We start from the raw sequence: 24,408 nt of genomic DNA, 5'->3' as shown, positions 1-24,408 counted from the left end.
TTGGCCAGGCCCAGGAGTAAACCCACGAGGAGGTCTTCAGACCTGCCCTCCCTCCTCCGTACCGGGTGCCCGAAGATCAGGAGCGTGGGACTGAAGTGCAGCCAAAAGCAGAGGAGAAGGTTTCTGAGAAAATCAAAAAGGGAGTGCAAACGCCCAGACCCAATATATACATGGTCCACGGACTCCACAGCGCCACAGAACAAGCAGTTTGGCTGGGAGTCCGTGAACCACCGCAACCTGCGGTTACAGGGGACTGCTGCGTGCAGCACCCTCCACCCCAGATCCCCGAGAGAAAGGGGGAGGACTCCCGCGTAGAGAGCCCTCCACTGGGGATCCCCACAGCCCGGTGGCAAATGGGCACACCAAGGCGTGTCCGGACGGTGGATGAGGGAGAAGAGGTGGACGGTGTGCAGCAGCAGTCGATACAGGGCCCTACTTTTTATGTCCTTAAAAGGGACAAAACTAAAATTCCGGAGGCGGCTCAGGTTGTGGGGCACAGGCTCCCGCGGGAAGTACAGGACCTTGGGGCCAATATGAAATTCCGAGCAGGCTGGGGTGAACGTGGACGGGATTCCACTGCACACCTGAGCATCCTCCAACGGGTACACTACGTCGGGTCCCAGCACCGCAGTTTTAAGGCGTCGGATGGCAGTGGCCACGTACTGGACGTCTACCACTGCTCTGCTCGCTATGTCCTGTGGCAGTGTCCAGTCCAGGCCCCTGCCACCCAACACGTCCCCGACACTGGTCACCCTCGCCGCCACGGCCCTCCCCTCTGACAGCCACTCGAACCTGTGAGTACGGAGGTGCGGATTGCTGAGCTGCTACTCCTGACAGAGGGTATACGCAATGCAATTCGACCATGTTCCAGACAGTGATCAGGTCCAGGCAGCATCTTGAGGGCGACCTCCAAACCATCGCGATCAACGAACAGGAGCTGCGTGTTGTAGATGAGATTACGCCAGGGCACACCACCTAGGATGTAAAGGTATCGCTGCAAGGTCTGAAGGCGGAACGTCGCGCCTGGGTGCGGACAACAGTCTTGTTCTTTTTTTTATTGCAGTGTTGGTTATTGATACAAGTTAAATTCAGTAATAATGCCTTCATATAGTGTACAACTAAAATAATTCTGTTGGATCTAGAATTTTGGAAACAATTTCAACAAACTATCAAACCAGTAGTCCTTATTTCAAAGAAAGTGCATGGAAGTAGGCACCAAGCACTTTGATTCCCTGAATGTAGTTAGACCGGTTGATTTTCTCATTCTGTAAATGAGCACCATTATCTGCAGGTCCAAGTGGCAGTAACAGAACATTTTTTCCTGTAGTCTCCTGGAATGTCAGGGTAACTGGAATACTCCCACCTTCCCTGGTCATGTTTGGTTCAACTCCAAATACTGTTTTCATTGCATCCCTGCCAGCTTTAAAGTGAGGATGGTTATAGCTTTCCAGCCAGGCCTTTGCACCGTGACCCATGTAGGCATTCAGTTTGTTCCGACTTCCATATTCAGCAAAAATCTTCTTGATATAACCTACCACCTGCTTCTCCACCACTACTGGATCCATATTAGGTACCAATCGAATGGAAAACTTTCCAATAGCTTTCCTAGGAATTACAGTTTTAGCTCCCGAACCAGCAAAAGCTCCCTCAATGCCATGTAAAGACAAGCATGGATATCTCCATCTGCGCATCAGAATTTGTTCCTTATTGGTATGCAGCAGTTGGCAGCCACCTGTATCTTTGCAATATTCGTCCACATCAAAGTCTATTTTCTCATACAATCAGTGAGTGGTGCTACTGATTCATCAATACCAGGAATGAGAATTTTTCCTTTCTTGTCCACCAACTTGCTTAAAGTCTGTCATCGCTTCGTGCACAGAACCACCAAAGACGCCGGAATGCAGATCCTTGTAACAGTCTTGTTCCTTTTTTTCCTCATAGACTGGTATCCATTCACCAACTCATCCTTTATTTACATATGCATAGCCCTTGATTTTGGTCAGGCTTCCTCAGAGCCAGCTCTCAGAGTGAGCAGGACCTCTGACACTCCTGATTATTTTTAAAACCAGATTCTTTTTAAAAAAAAATTTTTTAACCCCCCCCCCACACTACCGCCTAACTGCGGTAGTAAACAGTCTTGTTCTGATCTGTCAGCCGGGGCTACCTGATTGGAAGCGATTAACAGCCCCAGTCAGGGATCTCATTGTATGAGGTCCTCCTGGCTGATCTTGTTACAATCACTACATTTGGTTTAGTGAAGTAGAAACATTCTTGCTAACACAGGAGTATGCAAAGATCAGAAAATAAAGCATTAATTTTGACTCCGTACATCTGGATATGCACATTGCATTATTTTCTGGCCAGACTTTTCCAGCAATGTAAATTGCTCTTCCACAGAATGACTAGTATACTTCAAATATTTTCTGTGCAATTTCCCATTCATTGTGGTGGGGTTACACAATACATTAGACCAAACCACATGCAGAATGCATGAAGGGAAGTTCCATGTGTAAAATAGCTCTTAAAGTGGTAAACACATAGGTTTTCCCTGCTTTATTTCAAATATTCTATTTCAGAGTCATAGAGATGTACAGCATGGAAACAGACCCTTCGGTCCAACCCGTCCATGCCGACGAGATATCCCAACCCAATCTAGTCCCACCTGCCACTACCCGGTCCATATCCCTTAAATGTTTCCTATTCATATACCCATCCAAATGTCTTTTAAATGTTGCAATTGTACCAGCCTCCACCACTTCCTCTGGCAGCTCATTCCATACACATACCACCCTTTGCATGAAAGTTGCCCCTTAGGTCTTTTTTATATCTTTCCCCTCTCACCTAAACCTTTAGCTCTGGACTCCCCCAATCCAGGGAAAATACCCTCTCTATTTATCCTATCCATGCCCCTCATGATTTTGTAAACCTCTATAAGGTCACCCCTCAGCCTCCGACGCTCCAGGGAAAACAGCTCTAGCCTATTCAACTTCTCCCGATAGCTCAAATCCTCCGACCTTGGCAACATCCTTGTAAATCTTTTCTGAACCCTTTCAAGTTTCACAACATCTTTCCGATAGGAAGGAGATGAGAATTACATGCAATATTCCAACAGTGGCCAAACCAATGTCCTGTACAGCCAGACCTGACCTCCCAACCCCTGTACTCAATACTCTGACCAATAAAGGAAAGCATACCAAACACCATCTTCACTAGCCAATCTACCTGCAACTCCACTTTCAAGGAGCTATGAACCTGCACTCCAAGCTCTCTTTGTTCAGCAACACTCCCTAGGACCTTACCATGAAGTGTATAAGACCTGCTAAAATTTGCTTTCCCTAAATGCAGCACCTCACATTTATCTAAATTAAACTCCATCTGCCACCTCTCAGCCCATTGGCCCATCTGGTCCAGATCCTGTTATAATCTGAGGTAACCTTCTTCGCTGTTCACTATACCTCCAATTTTGATGTCATCTGCAAACTTACTAACTATACCTCGTATGCTCACATCCAAATCATTTATATAAATGATGAAAAGTAGTGAACCCAGCAGCAATCCTTGTAGCACTCCACTGGTCACAGGCCTCCAGTCTGAAAAACAACCCTCCATCACCACCCCCTGTCTTATACCTATGAGCCAGTTCTATATCCAAATGGCTAGTTCTCCCTGTATTCCACGAGATCTAACCTTGCTAACCAGTCTCCCATGTGGAACCTTGTCGAACGCCTTACTGAAGTCCATATAGATCACATCTACTGCTCTGCCCTCATCAATTCTCTTTGTTACTTCTTCAAAAAACTCAATCAAGTTTGTGAGACATGATTTCCCATGCACAAAGCCACGCAGACCATCCCTAATCAGTCCTTGTCTTTCCAAATACATGTAAATCCTGTCCCTCAGGACTCCATCCAACTACTTGCCCACCACCAACTTCAGGCTCACTGGTCTATAGTTCCCTGGCTTGTCCTTACCACCTTTCTTAAACAGTGGCACCACATTAGCCAATCTCCCATCTGCCGGCACCTCACCTGTGACAATCAATGATACAAACATAGTAAGAGGCCCAGCTTCCCACAGAGTTCAAGAGCATACCTGATCAGGTCCTAGGGATTTATGCACTTCGTGACATCAAACACTTCCTCCTCTGTAATATCGACCTTTTTCAAGATGTCACCATCTATATCCTTATATTCTATATCTTCTATATCCTTTTCCACAGTAAATACTGATGCAAAATAGTCATTTAGTATCTACCACATCTCCTGTGGCTCCACACAAAGGCCCCCTTGCTGATATTTGAGGGGCCCTATTCTCTCCCTAGTTATTCTTTTGTCCTTAATGTTTTTCTTAAAACCCTTTGGATTCTCCTTGATTCTATTTGCCAAAGCTATTTCATGTCCCCTTTTTGCCCTCCTGATTTCCCTCTTAAGTATACTCCTACTGCCTTTACACTCTTCTCTGTCCTGTCTATACTTGACATAAGGTTCCTTCTTTTTCTTAACCAAACCCTCAATTTCTTTAGTTATCCAGCATTCCCTATACCCATCAGCCTTTCCTTCCACCCTGACAGGAATATACTTTCTCTGGACTCTTGTTATCTCATTTCTGAAGGCTTCCCATTTTCCAGCTGTCCGTTTTCTTGCAAACTTCTGCGCCCGATCAGCTTTTGGAAGTAATTGCCTAATACTGTCAAAATTGGTCTTTCTCCAATTTAGAACTCCAACTTTTAGATCTGGTCTATCCTTTTCCATCACTATTTTAATTGAGTCAGTAGATTTAAGGAATGTTATTGATGAGAAGCAGCCAAATATTCCAGTCATCGGAGAGTGAAAGTAACTAGAAATATCACAGAATGCATTGTAAAAGTCGAGCCAACTTAGCTGACAAGCCCATTTTCACAGCACATTAGCCTATAATTGGTGTACAAGTTGACCCCTAATTTTCAGCTAATAAATGCAAGCTTAGAGCTAAAATATCTTTTGAATTTGGCCTCAATTTTCCACTTTAGGAATACATGTTTACGGTTATACTTCCTTAAAATTGAATGTATGGAATCAAACAAGTGATATGGGCTTTGTTGCCAAGAGGATGCGAAATGGGTGTTAGAGCAGACTGTGCAGATGAATGATCAGAAATGGGTCAGTGTGTAAAAAGAAAAATTATGAAGCTGCTTCCAAGCTAAAAGTCGCATAACATGTTAACTCAAATAACTGTGTTGCAGCGAGGAAATATGGTGGCAGTGATAACCTGATATGAGAACAGAACGATGTAACAAAAACAAGGTGCCCAAATGCCCCATTTGAACAGGAACAAGTCATTGGTCTGATCCTGTACAGCATGTGAAAGCATGAATCCTTTAAAATCTCCAGAATGGTTACATTGTCACCAGAAATTCAGAGGTGGTGCATTTTGAGAGGTCACAAGCAAAAGGAAAGCACTTCAAAATGCAGGACCCTAGGGAGCATTGAATACAGGCATCTCGGGATCCTAGTCTATAGCTCCCTGAAACACAAATGGATAAGGTGACAAAGGAGGCATATGACCTGCTTGCCTTCATTGGTTGGAGCATCGAGTATAAAAGTTGGCAAATCATATTGCAGCTGTATAAAACTTTCGTTTGGGCACATTTGGAGGATTGTGTGTGGTTCTGATTGTCACACCATAGAAAGGATGTGGGAACTTTGCAGAGAGTGAAAAGGAGTTTTACCAGGGTGTTGCCTGAATTGGAGTGTATTAGCTATAAGGAGAGATTTGACAAACTTGGATTGTTTTTGCTAATGTCAGAGGCTTAGGGGCAATCTGATAGATGTATGTAAAATTGATGGGCGTGCTTAGAGTAGATAGAGATCTTTTTTCCAAGAGCAGAAATGTCAAATAGTAGGAGATGAAGGTTTAATATGAGAGGGGGAATGTTAAAAGGAGATTTGCGAGGCAGTTTGTTTTTTTACACAGAGCATAGTAGGTGCCTAGAATGCACTGCCAGGGAAGGTGTTAGAAGCAGATATGATAGAAACATTTAAGAAGAATTTATAAAGACCCATGAACAACCAGTGAATAGATGAATAAGGACTATCTGCAGGCAGATGGGATTAGTTTAGAATAGCATCATAATCAGTAAAGATATGGTGGGCCAAAGGGTCTGCTCCTATGCTGTATTGTTCTATGTTGTTAATTGCAATGTATATGATATACTTAAATGGGTCAATCCTGCAAAGTTTTGAAAAGATTTAGGACTAAAAACTAACCAATGTTATCACTTGTCTTGTGTTATACCAGTAGACCACATGCTCTGGAATTGCCAGAAGGATTTGATGCCAAAGTGACCAGTTTCTAGCAATTCTTCAGCAGTCAGCAGCAAAATGTAATGTTGTCATGGCAGCAAGATAAACAAAACGCCCTTGAATTTCAATAAGCACTGCAAATAAACCACAAAGGGAAGACAAAATTCACAGTGATTCTAACCTTTATGATCAATGAAACTGAATTAGACCCAGTAGGTAATTTTACAATTGAAGACCATGTTGAAAATCAAGTTCTGTTAAGAGAATTTGTGCATGTTCATGGGAACAACTGAATGGTTGAAGATGGAGATTGATAACATGTGGAATGTGAAATAATGTGGAATAACACATACCGGTGCCTACACAAAGAATGCAACTTATCAGTGTGGGACATGTTTAGGTCTCATATAATCGATGAGCTCAGGAGGTACCTGTGAACAAACAACACCCACATTATAGTTAGCAACAATTTCGCTCTACTCTTTTAAGCTAACAGTAAAGCTCTCTCAACACTGGCCTCATCAAACACACCCAGGATAGGAACGGCATGGTGTTAGATACAGAGTAAGACACCCTCTACTCTTTTTTAAACTGAAAGGAAATGGAAATTAAAGTACCCTTGATGCCACATCCATCAAACTCTCCATGGACAGATACAGCACACGGTTAAATACAGATTAAAACTACCTCCACACCGTCCCCAACAAACACTCCCAGGACAGGTAGAGCATGGGGTTGGTTACAGAGTAAAGTTCCCTCTATTCTTCGAAAACTGAAAGTAAATGGAAAATAAAGGTCCCTCGACACCAACTCCATCAATCACTCCTAGGACTGGACCAGCACTGGTTAGATGCAGAGTAAAATTCACTGTACTCTTTGAACTAAGAATAGACAAAGTTCCTTCGACACCATCCACATTAAACACCTCCCAGGATAGGGTTCAATACAGAGTAAAATTGCCTCAATTCTTTTATTAAAAAAGCAAGTCATAATAATAATAATGAAAGACCCCTTGTTGGGGGTAATGTTCACTCTAAGCTGTGCAGCCACATAGCTACACGGGAGGGGGGGGGAGTGCATACACCAATTGCCATGTGGATGCACTGACTTCTGGTTCTAAACAACACTACTGTGCACAGGTCTTGGAGACCTGTGCAACCATAGGAAAGATTAGAGGGAACATAGATCAGGAGGACTAATATCCATATGAAAACTTTTGGATGCGTGCCTCAACAAGTTATTCACGAACCACATGTGAACCACACAGATTCGGTGGATTGTTGACAGCAAATAAAGCGTCACAAAGACTGGAAATAAGTGTACTGCCCTATATGATGTTTTGTGTGATCTTACAAAATCATGGATACTATAAATCCACAAACTGTCAACAAATCATTGAAAAAAATGCTTCATGTCCAAATCAATGGATGGAAAGGAATCTGATTTATTGTGAATGGATGAAAAGTGCCACATTTTAAACAGACCAGGATCCTTGCTGTGAGGCCATGGCCAAATCAATTTAGGATAAATTTGGTAAGTACTTTGCGTCAAGTGCCAATAATGCTTTTGACAATTTTTAAAAATAATATTATTGTGGCTCAAAATATCATTGTACAATTTATCATTAGTAACTTAATAAATTTTAATAAAATCAATGATTTACCAGTGTCATTTTTTCCACATTTCAAAATGACGATGGCCTACACTAATGCTGATAGTTTGCATTTTACACTCAGCATGTAAGTTGATCCTGTATAGAGAAGAATATTTAGAAGCTTCAAAGGTCAACTTATAAATGTTTTCTCATGGATCACAGTGCAAAAGAGTTTCAAAGGGCAAAAAGATCATTCAAGATGAGATTTGAAAAATGTCTCTTAGAATACTTAACTCTCTGTAGTTCTGAACTTCAATATTGCTCAAAGGAGACTAGAAGCTGAAGATTGTCATCTTGCACTCATCACAACTAAGGAAGCAGATTGAAAATGAGGGACACTACTTTGTACAGCATGAGAAGAGCATGCTGATTTATTGGAGCCATCACTGGCATGGAGTTGCAGCAGCTTCAGTCAATCTTACCACTCAAATCAGGCAAGTAGATTCTCATTGGTCAGAGCATTGCCTTAGGGATGCAGCAGAGTTTGACTGTCTCCATGACCACTTTGGTTGAAACAGCTGAAATTATGCAAATCACCTTTGGTTCCATAAAACAAGTTCTCAAGGATTTATGCACACAGCTCACAGAACACACATCACACTGCGGGCTTGGCTGATGAACGTAAATTGCTTTCCAGTATAACTCTTAGCATAGTCTGAAAGATGCCTCAAAAAATTTGAATACCAGGTGCATGTAGCTGTCCCAACTGCAGCTCTGCAGTAAATCCAAAAGTGGTTCTCTCCACTAACAGGTTGCTGCCATCAGCTAGAATGACATTTTTCATCCCACACAAACAAGTCAAGTAATAAGTGTTTTAGCCCTGGTGTGATGTCGGGTATTTAGTCCCATATCCCAATGACTAGTAGACTATATCAAACCATACGGCTTACAAAACTGAGAAAAGTACATCCACCATTAGTTATGATTCTGCTACTGAAAATTATTTATTAAATAATCCAGACTAAGAATTACTAAGAAAAACCAATTTAATATCTTCAGCTGAGCCCCTAGCAAACACAGTTGCATCGCCATGGCAACAGCAAGCAGAATCCACATGTCTGGTCTGAGAATTAACATTGATGGTTAACACTTCTTGTTGAATCATCGTGCCAATGGTAGCCCAACCCATCAGCACTTCCTCCCACACTGTTAATCATTGCAGTTCACCACTAGATGTCAAATTTTAACCTGGACTGTCTCACTTTGCAAATTTCATGAACACCAATGATGGAGAAGCTTACAAAGTACCCTAATCACAGTATTAAATGTTGAAGTGGTAAATAATGTGAAGAAAGGATGCCACATAGATCAGGTGCCACAAAAGCTGGACTACCAGCCATTACATTACCAACTATATGCTCGGGCATTGACTCTTCCCTCTGACAATGTCTGATTAAATCTGCATATGCTGTGTGTCAGCACAAAGCCATTTACAGAGCTGTACCATCAGTTCTAATCAAGTTTATAAGCGTGGCAAGCTCACCACTTCTTTCAACATTGCTAAGATATTTTCTGCAATATCAGTTGCCGTTTACGATGTCAAACAGATAACTCATGCTTTGTTGAGCATAGCCATGCTCCATTTTAACAGAGCACTGATCCACTCCATACTCCCTTAACTATTACCTGGATGCCCAAGTATTTAACTGTTGTGCCAAATAAAATATTCTTGGTCTCATAAGTAAGTTTAGTCTTTCAAGGTGTTTGGAATATTAACTTTATTTAAGACACACCATACTATGGATTCAAGTTTGCATGTGTTGTTGAGAGCAAGAGAGAGAGAAAAAGAGAGAGAGACAGAGAGAATGTGTGTTCTTCTGGAATATGTAATGCATGGTAAGACAGAAAAAAAGCTGCAAACCTGTTTGAGAGCAATGACTGTGTAGTAGATTGAGGGGCAACTCTTCACAATATAAGCTTTCCTCCAGGTAGTAAAATAGCTTTTGCATCAGTTTCAGATTCTGGAGATAGTGAACTCAGCATTTATTTGATCCCGACTTCCCAGCAGGAATGATTCTCCTCCAGGTTGTCTACTCGAGGATAACCATTCTAGTATTCAACTCACGTGGCACCATTTCCAAATCACCACTATCAAAAAATATTTTGTGCAAGTCCTGAGCTGCTCCATGAATTGTGCATCAAACATTCAATGTTTTGCCTCAATGTTTTGCTGCTTGAAAATATAGCCCATTATTTACACTAAGTAGAGCTGTTGCAGAAATTCTACTTTCCACTGTAGAGATTCCTCATGAGATGCACGTTTCACGCTTGGAGGATGCACAATTTCAAACCAACTTCAGATGATTCAGTGGTTTGTCCAAGTTTGACACAAAGCCACACAGATTAGTTAACTTTTCATATAATCATGTTGAGAACAAATTTAAGCTCTTCTTAAGGTGCTTTTATATTGTTTGAAAAATACCTGCCCTATAAATTACTGAATTATTACTCTCTACCAGGCTTAGCTGCAGGATGCCAAAGGGCACCAGTCGATGTGTCATACAGAGGATGTTTTCCTGTGACCAGAATATATTACAATTAGAAATTGCTATTGGAATTAGCATATTAATATTTAACACATTCATTCAACTTCCCTTGTTTATAACATGCTATGGGACAATGTTAGTTGTTTGGGTTACAGTTTCACTTCAAAACTGAACGAGCTGAAAAAAAGGATTGGTTTATAATGCTACTAAGCATCCATTAGCAAATAACTCCAGTAGTACTTTAAGGCAGGAAAATACTTCCAGATTGATATTTTATTGCTAAGTTGAATATAACAATCCCATTTTTTTGTCAAGGTCTTAATGAAAAATAGAGCAGAAACAGAACCACTTGGTCTCTCATCCGAAAATTCAACCCTGGCACAACATTTCCTTGTCTTAATAAAAACCAAATACTGCAGCTGCTCCAAATCAGAAATAAGCACAGAAAATGCTTGAAATGCACTGCAGTCCTTAAACATCTGTGGAGAAAGAAGCCTGGACTTCCATCCTTGACGGGCGGCAGGAATCAAGAAAATTCCTGGCTTCAGTGACCTCGGGTCGGAGAAAGTGACTTTCGAGGTACAATCGTTATTGCGAGGGGAGGAGGGTGTGGGCTGCAGTTGGCCAGTTGACCCAGGGAAGTGGTCAGATGCTGCTGAATGTCAAAGGCAGACTGCTGAAAAGACTTACTTAGTGTTGTGGATTTCCTTCTCGTTGTAATGAAAACCAAACGGTCTTTTAAACCTCACCCATCACTTCTGCTCAGACCACAGACACTCCCAGTAAACCAATATGCTAAAAAAATGTCCTTTCAACCATCCTTGGTGATTCCTCAATCCTGCAATGTCAAACAATGGTACATCCGTTTCCATTAACCCACCACACACTGCATAGAAACAATGAACCCAACATTGACAATAGTATACGCTAAAAAATTCTAATAAGTGTCTTTTTTTCTTTTAACACAATTTGAATGAAATACAGGGGAAACCTGGAGAATACTCCAGATAGTGACTTCAATGGCATGGCAGGATCAGCTTAATTGCCCTGCTCCTGACTGAGCTCGCCAAGGTGTAAAAGATATAGTTGGTAGACTGGGTCTAAAGCAGGTGGTGAGGGAACCAAACAGAGGAATAAAGTAATCTATCTAACCTCTTCCTCACTAATCTGCCTGTTCCTGATATGCCTATGTATATCAGAATTACGTATCAATAAGAATGACAAATAGTCACTGTGCAGACAAAGTCTCCATATTCATTGTAAAGACTGTATTGTTTCATTTTCCTGTATTTTTGAAAGTGGACTGAAATAGAAAAATTATGGTTTTCAAAACCAAGGATTGTCAAAAGGATTGCTGTATTTTATAAATGCAAGTATCAGTGTTTATTGTACTCTTATATTGTTCAACCACTGGGGAATGTTTAGTTGTAAGCGATTGTCACCAGGGATTGTACACAAAATGAGATTTGGCCAGCAACAGATAACTGATTTGCCTGTCGAGTTGTGACCAGTTACCACTTTGTCAATGACAAAGGCATTTTATTGAATAACAAACATACGATTATTAACCAGGTAGCTGAATAGCTTGTGGGTGTGAATGAAATGGTCAGAATCCTTTGGACATCTGGAAAGTACTGTCTTTGTCTCAGTCTCTACTGTAAAAAAAAATTCTAAAGCTTGAACAAAATCTGTTTATTTTCCCTTACCTGCAAGCAATGGTTTTTAACCAGTAAGTCAGAGACTTTATAAATTGTGAATGAGTCGCTTTTTGCCCTCTGCAAACAAGTTAAACTACCTGAGAAAAAGGATCATGAGGAGCAGGTCCTGACAGACCAAATAGATAACCGCAGTGAATTCCATGGACAGCAATCATTTAAATAGCTTCCCAGTTTATCCTTCACCCATTACACTAGTATTTAGTTTTCTTTCTGTTTTATAAGTGGGTTAGAATTTTACTAGTACAGTAATATGCAGACAGTTCATAGTTGTTTACCTGTAACTATAACAAAAGAACAAAAAGAACAAAGAAAATTTACAGCCCAGGAACAGTCCCTTCAGCCCTCCAAGCCTGAGACGATCCAAATCTACTGTCTAAACCTCTCGCCCAATTCCTAACCATCTGTATCCCTTTGTTCCCCACCTACTCATCCATCTGTCCAGACACATCTTAAATGAATCTACCGTGCCTGCCTCTACCACCTCTGCTGGCAACATGTTCCAGACACCCACCACCCTCTGTGTAAAGTATTTGCCGCATGTATCCCCTTAAACTTTTCACCTCTCACCTTGAAAGCGTGACCTCTCGTTATTGAATCCTTCACCCTATCTATACCCTTCATGATTTTGTAAACCTCAATCGGGTTCCTCTCTCAATCTTCTTTTTTATAATGAAAACAAACTAAAACCTATTTATTTGTAATGCATCATCATTCTTGTTAAGTTGAGAAACTGAGTTTGTGGTTTGCATCAACTTGATTCTAAAAAGCAAATTTGAGAATTACATGACATCTGATCTTTACGTTTATGATGATTTTGGGAATCGCATGGTTTGACTGCAGTGGGCTACTTTCCATCATGTTGTACAGAACTACAACTGTGTTATAAATGGGACAGATTTCCAACAGATCTTGAATTCAAAACTGGATATTCATAAGGTATTGTTGGCTATCAGCAGCAGAATTGTGATCATCACAATGGGTAACACTGTGGCCTGGTATTTTCCTCAGTCTGCCATTACCATCAAACCAGGGGATAAAATTCAATGAAGAGTGCAGGATGGCATGCCTGAAACAGTACTGGGCATACCTAAAAATGAGGCATTAACCAGGTGATGCTACAACACAGAACCACCTTTGTGACAATGGAAGCAATATGCAATACCCAAGACTACGGGATCTCAGAGGGATCAGATTCAAACTCTGCAGTCCTGCCACATTTAGTCACGTATGGTGGTGAGCAATTAATCAGCTCACTAAGAAAGATACAGAAAGGTTGTTTCCACTGGCAGGTGAAACTAGAACTAAGGGGCATAGCCTCAAAATAAGCGGGAGCAGATTTAGGAATGAGTTGAGGAGGAACTTCTTCAACCAAAGGGTTGCGAATCTGCGGAATTCCCTGCCTAGTGAAGCAGTTGACACTGCTTCAATTAATGCTTTTAAGTCAGAGCTAGTCAGATTATTGAACAGTAAAGGAATTAAGGGTTATGGTGAGCATGAGCGGAGACCACAAAAAGATCAGCCATGATCCTATTGAATGGTGGAGCAGGCTCGAAAGGCCACTTAGCCTAATGCTGCTCCTAGTTCTTATGTAACAGGAATAGACTCCACAAATATCCCCATCCTCATTGAAGGGGGAAGCCAGCATATCTTTGAAGGGGGAAGCCAGGTAAGCCAAGAGATATTTGCAACAAACTTCAGTGAGAAATATTAAGGGGATAATTCAGCTGGAAGTTCCCAGCATCACAAATTCCAGTCTTCAGCCAATTTGGTTCACTCCACATGAGATCAAGTTACTGATACAAGGAAGTTTATGGGCCTGACAATATTTTGACAATATTCCTTAAGACCTGTGCTCCAAAAAAATAGCCAAGCCCCTAGCTAAGCTGCTCCAGTACAAATACAACATAAGCTTCTACCCAGCAATGTGTAAAATTGTTGTGTTATAGTCTGCAGACAAAGATTAGGACAAATCTAATCTGGCCAATTACCACTCCATCCTGACTGTTAGCAAAATATCAGAAGGAGTTGTTGATAGTTCTATCAAGCTGAATTTGCAAAAGAACAACACATTCACTGACACTGGTACCCACTCTGGTTACAATAGGGCTACTCAGTTCCTTAATATAAACTTAGAGAAAAATGCTGAACTTGAGAGTCGAGGTGAGAGAGACTGCACTTAATATCAAGACTGTATTTGACCAAGTGTGGTATCAAGAAACACTGGCAAAACTGAGTCAATAGGAATCTGAGGAATATTCTCTGCTGATTGAAGTCATATCCAACACAAAGAAAGATAATTGTGGTTGTTGGAGGTCAATCAATCTCAGTTCAAGGACATCTCTGCATGAGTTCCTCAGGGTAGTGTTCTAGGCCCAGCCAATCTCAGGTGCTTCATCAATAACCTTTCCTCTATCATGAGGTCAGAAGTGGGCATGTTGCTGGCAATTTCAAAATGTTTGGCGTGATTTACAACCTTTCAGATACTGAAGCAGTCTGTGGCCATATGTAACAAGATCTGGACAACATCCAGGTTTGGTCTTATGAATGGCAACTAACTTTCAGGCTGTAAATGTGCTAAGCAATGACCATCTCCAATGAAAGAATGTATCTATAACTGAATACTCGACAATCCTGCTACTTATCATTGACCAGAAACTGAACTGGACTAGACTGTGGCAACAACAGCAAAGCAGAGGCTCAAAACTTCTGTGGTGAGCAAGTCACCTTCCCAGTGTCTGTCCACTGTTAACAAGGCACAAGTAAAGAGTGTGATGGAATAGTCTTTACTTGCTTAGATGGGTGCAGCTCCAACAAAATTCAAGAAGCTTAACTCCATCAAGGACAAAGCATCCTACTAGTTTGGCACTCCGTCCACCATCTTCAATATTTACTATCTTCACCACTCATGCAGTGTCTGCAGTATGCATCATCGAGAAAGTGCACTGCAATAAATCATCAAAGCTCTTCCAATAGCACCTTTCAAACCTGAACCCCCACCATCTAGAAGGACAAGGACAGCAAATGTATGAGAGCACCACTACCTTCAACTTCCCCTCCAAATTGCACATTTTCCTGACTGGAAACTATATTGTTATTCTTACACTGGGTCAAATGCTACTATGCAGCTTTGTATGTGCTCCTACACTTTAAGGACTGAAGAGATTCAAACCACCTCTATTCTATTTGGCAATTAATTATGGACAACAAATACTGATCTAGACAATGTAGCACACACGCCATGAACAATTTTAGAAAAACCTCAAAACACAAGTCAAATCTGATCAGCATTGCAATACAAGAATTCCCAATATAGGAACTACTAATTGAAGCTCCTGTGCGCCTAAGTTGTGGTGTTATTAGGAGGTTCCAAAACAACGAAGGTCACAGTTTGTTTCAAGAAATGAAGTACAGTCAGTACCAGCTGGCTGGTCATAATCATGTGACCTGGACCTCTGCTGTAGCTTGATTTCATTTCGTCTGTAGCAACCATTGAACACATGGATTGCAACATAACGTCTGAAGTATCCAGCTGAGACTGTGAGAATTTTCAGAACAGTAAGACAGCCAACTACTATTAAAAAAAAATCAAGGAAGGTCTGAAACCATTAGATGTGTTCGGTGAGTCAGAATGTCGGTGAACTTTTCACTCTCTGCTACGACAGAAATGAGAGAAGAAATGAGACAGAATTGGGATATTTTTCCACTCCCAGTAGGAAAATTGTGAAATAGCTACAGAATTGGACAAAAAGGCTGATCGACCAGGAATGTTAATGCTGTGATACCAGCTATGGTGCACGCTGCTCACAAATGACCCAAGAATGCAGATAGTGAAGAATATGAAAGCCTTGATGACATACATTGATCTCTATATTAATTTTACTGAAGGACAGTCTGTATCCCAAACCTGAACTTCGTCGGAGAGGGGAAATGATTATTATGTGAATCCAATGACATATCGACCTGATTTTGGGAGGTGCAGGCTGTGGTGGATACTTGCGCCTGCAGTGAATGGGGGAATATAATGAATGGGGTGCCACTGGAGCTTGGTGCATATAGGTGATGAGGTGAGTCTGGGAAGATAGCAAAAAACTTGCTCAGACTCAGAGCAAAACCTTAATAAAACTCGACAAAATTGAAAATTGAGAGTGTGGTACGGGAAAGGTACAGCAGGTCAGGCAGCATTCGAGGAGCAGGAAAATCGACTTTTTGGGCAAAAGCCTTCATCAGGAATTTCGCCCAAAATGTCAATTTTCCTGCTCCTCAAATGCTGCCTGACCTGCTGTGCTTTTCCAGAACCACACTCTCGACTCTAATCTCCAGCATCTGCAGTCCTCACTTTCGCCAAAATTGAAAATTGGCCAATTTCTCATAGCATTCAGGCCTTAGTTGTCTTTCTTAAATTCCATCTTACTCTGAATAAACACCATGCAAACAACAGTCCACAGGGAAGGCACATCCCAAAGGAATGAGCAGATACTAGACAAACTACAAACAACAACTCACATTTATGTCATTAAAAGACCTGAATGCTGAGATGATGGATGACATGCAAATGCAAAGACTGATAAAAGTGGGAAGAAAATAACTGATTGTTTTGTCCATTAATGATTTTTCTTGGTTGAATATGCATCTTGAATAACTTAGATAACTTATAGCCAAAATTGAAAACACATGCAAATGTTTTTGTTATGAAATTGGGTGTTTGGAAAAATATATTTGTGTATAGTATAGATATTAAAGTGTTCGCTTTAGTCTGAACTTCAAACAGTTTTAGCATGGTAATCTCTGGCATAAGGAGAAAGTGAGGACTACAGATGTTGGAGATCAAAGTCGAGAATGTGTTGTTGGAAAACACAACAGGTCAAGCAGCATCCGAAGAGCAAAAGAATCAATGTTTCGGGCATAGGCCCTTCATCAGGAACCCTGATGAATAGCTTATGCCTGAAACCTTGATTCTTCTGCTCCTCGAATACTGCCTGACTCAATATCTGGCATAACTTCCAAACTTTTAGTCCACTGTCACTGCTGAATAAATTTAGCCCACCTAACAACTTGCAAGAATAATTACAACCACTCAGGAAAACAGATTTAATGTAGCTACACTCATTATATTAAATGAACTCATCACTTGCAGGTGACAATTGAGCCACTACATGACAGGCACTTGAAGGATGTTCTTATTTCAGAAAAAGTCAAAGGGCTCTGTGCACACAGGTTTTGTAATCTGACCATGTAATAAAGTGGTCAGATAAATAATATCGCAGTATTAGATGAGTCACCAGTTTGCACTCAAAGATATGGTTTCTTTTTGCACTCTACTTTTAAAGCTACTGGAATTATCTTGATTCTAGTTCATACACAACACTTAGACCTCCACATCATTTTCAATACAACTGAATTACATTACAAACCAATTTAGTCAATTTAGCATTTATATTGAATGTGTTGATGAAATGGATACATTGGAATAAAAGTCATATATCGAATTTGCTATGATTAAAAGCAGCATGAAAATTTACTCATTCCACTAACATTTTAAGATAATTACCTATACTTTGCTATGAGATTGTTGCGCATGATGAGATTTATAATTTATTTGCAGGCTGAAGCCTGTGTGTTCAACATCAGATGACCACTTCCTTCGTGCAGAGAAAACATGAAGACGCAGCACAGGATAGAGCTCAATCCATCGAACAAATTCTGTTCCTATGGCAACAATTAGTTGCTGCCAGGCCATGACTGCCAGAATAATTCACTAAAGGTTACTAATGAATGACAAAACAAATATCTGTCATTGTTACTAAATGATCTCCTCCTAAATAATCATTTTTGAAACCATTTGGTAGCTAATATCTCTAACATATTTCTATTAAAAGTTTTACTAAAATCGATAGGCTAGTAACTAGTTTGATGAAAAAGACAGAAGGAGACAGTTACGTATTAGTTCCCATTTTAATACTAGAGCATTAAGCCTTTACATAGCATTTTTTTTTATAATTGTAAGAGGTCCTGAACGGAGCAGTGCTTACAGATCCATGACCTTCATGCTCCTCTGCACATTATTTTAATCATTCTCATTCCCATTGTTCCAACTGCAATCTTATAGGGCTAGAGGAAGACAATTTCCATAACTTAAAGTAAGAGCATCCACCTCAATTCATTTTCTCTTTCTTAAATGTTCTTATTATCTGTTTCAAGGATATGGCTACTGATATAAAAGCTGCAATTATTCTAGTTGCACTCAGAAGGTTATGGTTGAATTTCATAGCAATTATTTGTATAACTGCATGGTTTGCTAGACCAGTTCAGATTGCATGAAGAATCAACTACATATTGAGGACTGGGGGCACATGACCAGAGATGAGAGAGGGCAGATTCCCACTTTCTTTTATAGTACTTACGCTTCTCAAATTTTGAGTGGTAACCCTCTCAATGTGTTTTCTCATGTTAGCCCTCAATAGCTCAACATGAGATTAACCATGGAGTACATGTTTTCTGTTAAAAGACTAGAAGTCATTTCAATAGGCATTGGATAATAAAAGATTATCTCTGTTTACAGGACTATCCAGCCTCCAAGTACATCAATCCTCAAACTCGGAAAGTGATATCCGCAACAACTGACTTGCATCATTTGTTAGCTGGATTCAAGTTAACAATATTTCTGTCATTTGATGGTGAAGAAGATTATTTTCTTTTGTATTTATAAACTGCCAAAATACATTTTCTGCACTATAAAATGAAGCTTTGTGATGGCAGGAACAGCCTGACTAGCAGCATCAAAATGGAAGGATGGGATCTCATTGTATCTATCTCCTGAAGATACAAATCTCAAACCTATTGTTGTGTTCCACAATCATTTTGACTTAGGTTTGCATAAGATACTCACTATTTTTTGCACACTGGTATATTTAGCTATGGTTTACATTTTTTTAAAGAGGACTTGTCAAATAAACAGCAAGACTGAAGATTTTCCTAACTCTCATTCTGCTGGACAATTAAGAACATACAAAATATTCTATAAAGTTGGATTTGATTTGTATTCCAGTATTTCTGAAAAACATCTCCAAAAAGCAAAATGAATTGTTTTTGGCTTATGTCCACATTGCTTTGTAATTTATTATAAGACCATTTTTGAAATCATTCAAGATAGATGCCAGAACCACCAATTTCTAAAAAAAGACCCAACTAATTGAGCATTGGGCTAAACACCCATGCGTACTAGTATCTGATTTCCAGCTTGTTAACCTGATTACCATTCTGCCTGTTTCATGAACTTAAACCTAGTATGTCAAACAGCATCTGTGTGGGGGAAGACAGAGATCAAGAGCGAGAATGAGAGCGCACACAAGAGAGAGAGAGAGCGCGCGCAAGAGAGAGAGATAATGTTTCAGACCAATGACTAGTTCTCATGAAAGACACCAGTTGGCCTGGGGGCATTTGGGCAGGTGACCCTAAGCTATTTGTGGCTAGAGAACCCAAACATGCTGGGAGTATCCTTGACACAGGCAGGCCCACCCTCCTTCCTTGAGCTTCCATAAAGTTAAGGATCACAGGCAAGGTGGAGGTGAAGAGGACTGGAACCTCTCGGGTGTTCTAACAGAAGATTTTTAGGTCGTTCCTCTTCTGTCTGTTGGCACCATCCAGTCCCCTTGCAAGGATGAGGCAACTAGAGTGAGGTCAAGGTCCCTCATCCCTGAGGTCTTGGTGTTGGCTTGACCAGAGTCAAAAAGTGTGGTGCTGGAAAAGCATAACCAGTCAGGCAGTATCTGAGGAGCAGGAGAGTCACCGTTTTGAGCATAAGCTCTTCATCAGGACCAGTGAAGAGGTTATGTTCGAAACATCGATTCTCCTGCTCCATGGATGCTGCCTTACCTGCTGCTCTTTTCCAGTAACACATTGTTCAGCTTTGATCTCCAGCATCTGCAGTCCTCACTTTCTCCTTTTTGTATCTGATCTCCAGCATCTGCAATCCTCACTTTCTCCCTGTTGGCTTGACCACCAATGGCTAGAGTGATAAGATTGCAAATCCGTGAGCATGGAGTGCAGCACACACTTGAGTGTGTGGAACCTGTCTCTCAAGGCTTCCTATGGTGACAGCCAAACACATGCATATGTAACTCTGCTCCTGCACTCAACTCCCACCAAGGGTTATGGTCTACCTTTCTCACTACTGCATGTAGCAGTTACCTTCAATAGGGCCAGTATAATGTAGATGGCATTGGTGGACTCTTATAATCTTTGATCCAGTTTGCTGAACGTCTCCAACAAAACTGACTGCTGCTCCTTGGTCAGCTTTCTACATTTTGACAAAGTTTTTAATGGCTAACAACATGGAGCTCTCTCCTGCCTGGAGCTGAGCAGGTTCCTGGTCTCTGGCAGTACTCTAAGTGCCAGTAACCTGGAACATTTCTTCCTTAGCCACTCGGCAGGGATGTGCTCGCCCGAATGTGCTCCCGAATCTAACTTCACTGAAGAACCCACCAAGATATCAGTATCTGAGTGGATGGAGGGTTCAAGAGATGTTACTGGCAGTGCTTCCTTTGAGGTATTTGTGGCTTCTTCCTTAGAGTGGAGGAGGAGATAATGTCTCAGCAGCCGATCTCTTCATGAGAGTCATTGTGCAGATGCCTCTGGTGCCTGCAGGAGACAAGAGATAGAGTGAGTTGTGACTTAGGGTTATAAGTTTGGGTATGTTTAGAATATATTCACTGTGGTGGTAATGGGAGAACATCATGGCATTTGACAATGAATCTTACTTGGTTGCCAGGACATGCCCAGGATCTTGACATCACCGCATCATCAGTCTCCATTCGCATCCACTTAGGCAAGGGTTCTCTCCGGACAGAGGGCAAGGAGTTGAATGTTGGGCACCCACCACCCGTCTTGAGTCATCTTCTTCTTGCAGTATGACAAGGGTGAGGACTGAGTGAGGTTAAAATGGCTGCCACAGCTGTTACCATTGGTGCAAGCGTGGTAAGGTGATCCCAAGTGAGTAGGAAGTGCACATTGTTAATAATGTGGAGGGGATGAGGTGGATAAAAGCCATTAGTGGTAGATGTCATATGCAACTGTGAGAGAAATAGGTCTTGACCCTTGGTGGATAGTGTTTGCAGAAGCAGATTTGCAGGGAGTGTGAGGTACAAAAGCGAAGACAGTGACACTTAACCTTGCAGAGTACCGAAGGTCATTAACCTTCTGTGGCATAACCACTGCATGTTCCTCAGGAACCTCAAGAATGAAGTCCAGATCCGTGGATCCATTTAAACAGAGCATATCATCAATTGTAAACTGTGCTACAATACCTAAAGGAAACAACACTTAAACTCAACAATAACTGGAAATTCTTACCACTGACTGTCACGTTCCTTGGGCATAATGTAGGTGCATCTGGTGCCAGTGTTAATTCACAGAAGACAAGAGCAATCAATGAGTTTCCTGCTCCTTAGAATATAACTGAGTTCCAAAGCCTCATGATTACAATAAAACAAGTCAGAAAGTTACTACTGTCATTGATCAGTCATTATATCAGCAGTTACAAAAAATTATACATGATGCTGGAAAGAAAAACAACACAGGTCTTTTGAGAAAATCAAACAGATGTTAATATTTCTTCATATTGTAATACATGGTGATCTAGAACTATCTACTATTGTTAGTGCAAATGTATCTTGTAAAGGACTGGGAGCTGTATCCTTTCAGATATAGATGCACAGGAAGCATAGACTAGCTTAGTCCATATCCCACGCACTGTCAGACTGAACAGAGGTGTGCAGCTATTGAGAAAGAAGCACTAGCTGTTCAATGAGTTTGTGAAAAGCTCATAAACAATTGTTCTTAGTCTCCACTATTACAGACAGTTCCCAAACCGTTAATGACACTCAAATTCTAAGCAAACATTCTTCTATAAATACAATGATTCACACAGAAGATAATGCAGTTTTGGATGTAGGTTTGCTTGCTAAGCTGGAAGGGTCATTTTCAGATGTTTTGTCACCATGCTAGCTAACATCTTCAGTGAGCCTCCAGACAAAGCTTAGTCAGCAGAAGTTGTTACCTAGTATGGTGATGAAACGTCTGAAAATGAATGAACCTTCCAGCTCAGCGAGCAATCCTACATCCAGAACGTCAACTGAAGTTGTTACCTAGTATGGTGATGAAACGTCTGAAAATGAACCTTCCAGCTCAGCGAGCAATCCTACATCCAGAACGGCAACCTGAGCTGCAAATATTCTCAAAACCTGATATTGCAGTTTGATGGAAAAACAGGGTACGTACCCAGAAAGTAGCAGACTACAACAGACGTCTTGTCCCACATCCCTCTGGTGAGGCCTGACCAAGAAGATATGATTTTCAATCAAGGTGTAGAAATCTTTATGTTGATATCAACCACAATGCTAACAGCAACAATTCAGCAACTGAATGAAATTGGAAATGCACAGAAATCTGACAATGAATGTCCTCAGGCCAGAGAATACTGGCCAACAGACACATGACACAATCCTGCTACCAAACAGTGCTAAGAACAGAGAGCATATCTCAGTATAGCAGCTGAATCTCTCATTTATGTTGAAAGATTGGCCACTCAGTTTTCATCTCCTGATTGACTAACACTTCTCTATTACCATCTCCTCGCAGATGGTCCCAGTGAATTTTTGATTGGAGGTGGGTGGCCATCATTGATGTTAAATGCTGCCGCAGTCATCCAAATTAAAAATACACCAATCCCAAATGACATCTGGATTCCTCCGCCTTCAAATTGGAAACCCATTCTACTCTCTGGCTCAGCTTTCTGGCCTTGCAGTCTGAGACAAGTCATACTGCAACAATTACAGCAAAGACATCAGTGTAACATAAACTGTCAAGTCAGAGCAAGATATTTGCTTTGGTGGTCAGGTCTCTCAAAATCATTGAAAGAGATAATAACAAGCTGTGTTGAATGTGTTTCTCATCAGCAGGAAACAAGCTAACTGTTGATGTTGTCTTTCTTTCCATGAAGATCATGGAGCTAACTTGAAATGGACTACTTTGAATGCAGAGGTAAGATATTCATAAAGTAGTGAACAACTATTTGAGATGGAAAGAGGTCAAATAACTGTATGGCCACATATTCAAAGCAGTAAATGAAGTGCTGAAGGAGACCTCTTCAACAGGTTGAAGCCCAGGTGTGCAATCCCTTCACACATCCATCTCCAATCAGAGTGGTCTTAGGGATCTGGAAAGAAGGCCTAACCATCCCCATCCATCACACTCTCCTCCATCTGGTCAAGCTGATCCCCACTTTGAACAATTTCTCTTTTATTTCTTCTCACTTTCTTCAGGTCAAAGAATAGACCCCAGTTATGCCTGTCTCTTTGTGGGGTACATGGAATATACCTTGTTCTGATCCTACTCCAGCCACCACCCAATACTCTTTCTCTGGTATATTGATGACATCATTGGTGTTGCTTCCCCCTTTCATCCAGAATTGGGAAATAAACATACCGATTTTGCTTTTAACTTCTATCCTGCTTACAGTATCACCTGGTCCATCTCAGACTCTAGCTTTCCCTTCCTCGACATCTCTATTTCCATTTCTCAGGTTAGGCTGCTCACTGACTCCAACAGTTACCTTGACTATACGTCCTCACACCCAAGCTTCGTGGAATGCCTCCATTCCATTCTCCCAGTTTCTCTGTCTCAGTCATATCTGTTCTGATGGTGTTACCTTCAGCAGGTGGGCCTTAGAAGTGTCCACCTTTTTCTTCAACTGAGGGTTCCCTGCCCCTATGGTTGATAGGTCCCTTAGCTATGCCCAACCCATTCCCGACACATCTGCCCTTGCCCCTTTTCTTTCCTTCTCCAACAATGACTGGGTAACCTAGTATTTTCTTTCAGCAGCATCCACTTTCAAAGGATAATAAATCATCATTTTAACCACCTCCAGTGGCACGTCACCACTAGGCACACATTCCCCTTTCCATAGGCACCATTCCCTACGGACATCCTAGTCCACTCCTCTTCCACTCCCAAAACCCCCATGGCACCTTCCCTTGTAATCAAGGTGTACCATGTACCTATTTACCTTCACCATTCTCACTATCCGTGGCCCCGGATCTTCCATGTGAAGCAAGGGCAGCATGATGTGGCTCAGTGGTTAGCACTCTTGCCTCACAGCGCCAGGGACCCGGGTTCAATTCCAGTCTCGGGTGACTGTCGGCGTGGAGTTCTCCTGTGTCTGCGCGAGTTTCCTCCAGGTGATCTGGTTTTCTCCCACAGTCCAAAAATGTGCA

General features: G+C 41.3%; 1 protein-coding gene and 1 pseudogene across 6 annotated transcripts in view; both read right to left on the bottom strand.

Annotated features, from left to right (window-relative positions):
* The window catches only part of LOC140467146 (neuron navigator 1-like), a 641,282-nt gene that overhangs the window by 376,631 nt on the left and 240,243 nt on the right, over positions 1-24,408 (bottom strand). The gene's annotated exons all lie outside the window — the stretch shown is intronic.
* On the bottom strand, positions 1,077-23,823 carry LOC140467182 (cytosolic non-specific dipeptidase-like; annotated as a pseudogene).

The sequence above is a fragment of the Chiloscyllium punctatum genome, chromosome 45, assembly GCF_047496795.1.
Source record: "Chiloscyllium punctatum isolate Juve2018m chromosome 45, sChiPun1.3, whole genome shotgun sequence".
NCBI classification, from domain to species: domain Eukaryota; kingdom Metazoa; phylum Chordata; class Chondrichthyes; order Orectolobiformes; family Hemiscylliidae; genus Chiloscyllium; species Chiloscyllium punctatum.
The sequence above is the reverse complement of the archived record's forward strand: the minus strand, read 5'-3'. Positions and strand labels throughout refer to the sequence as shown.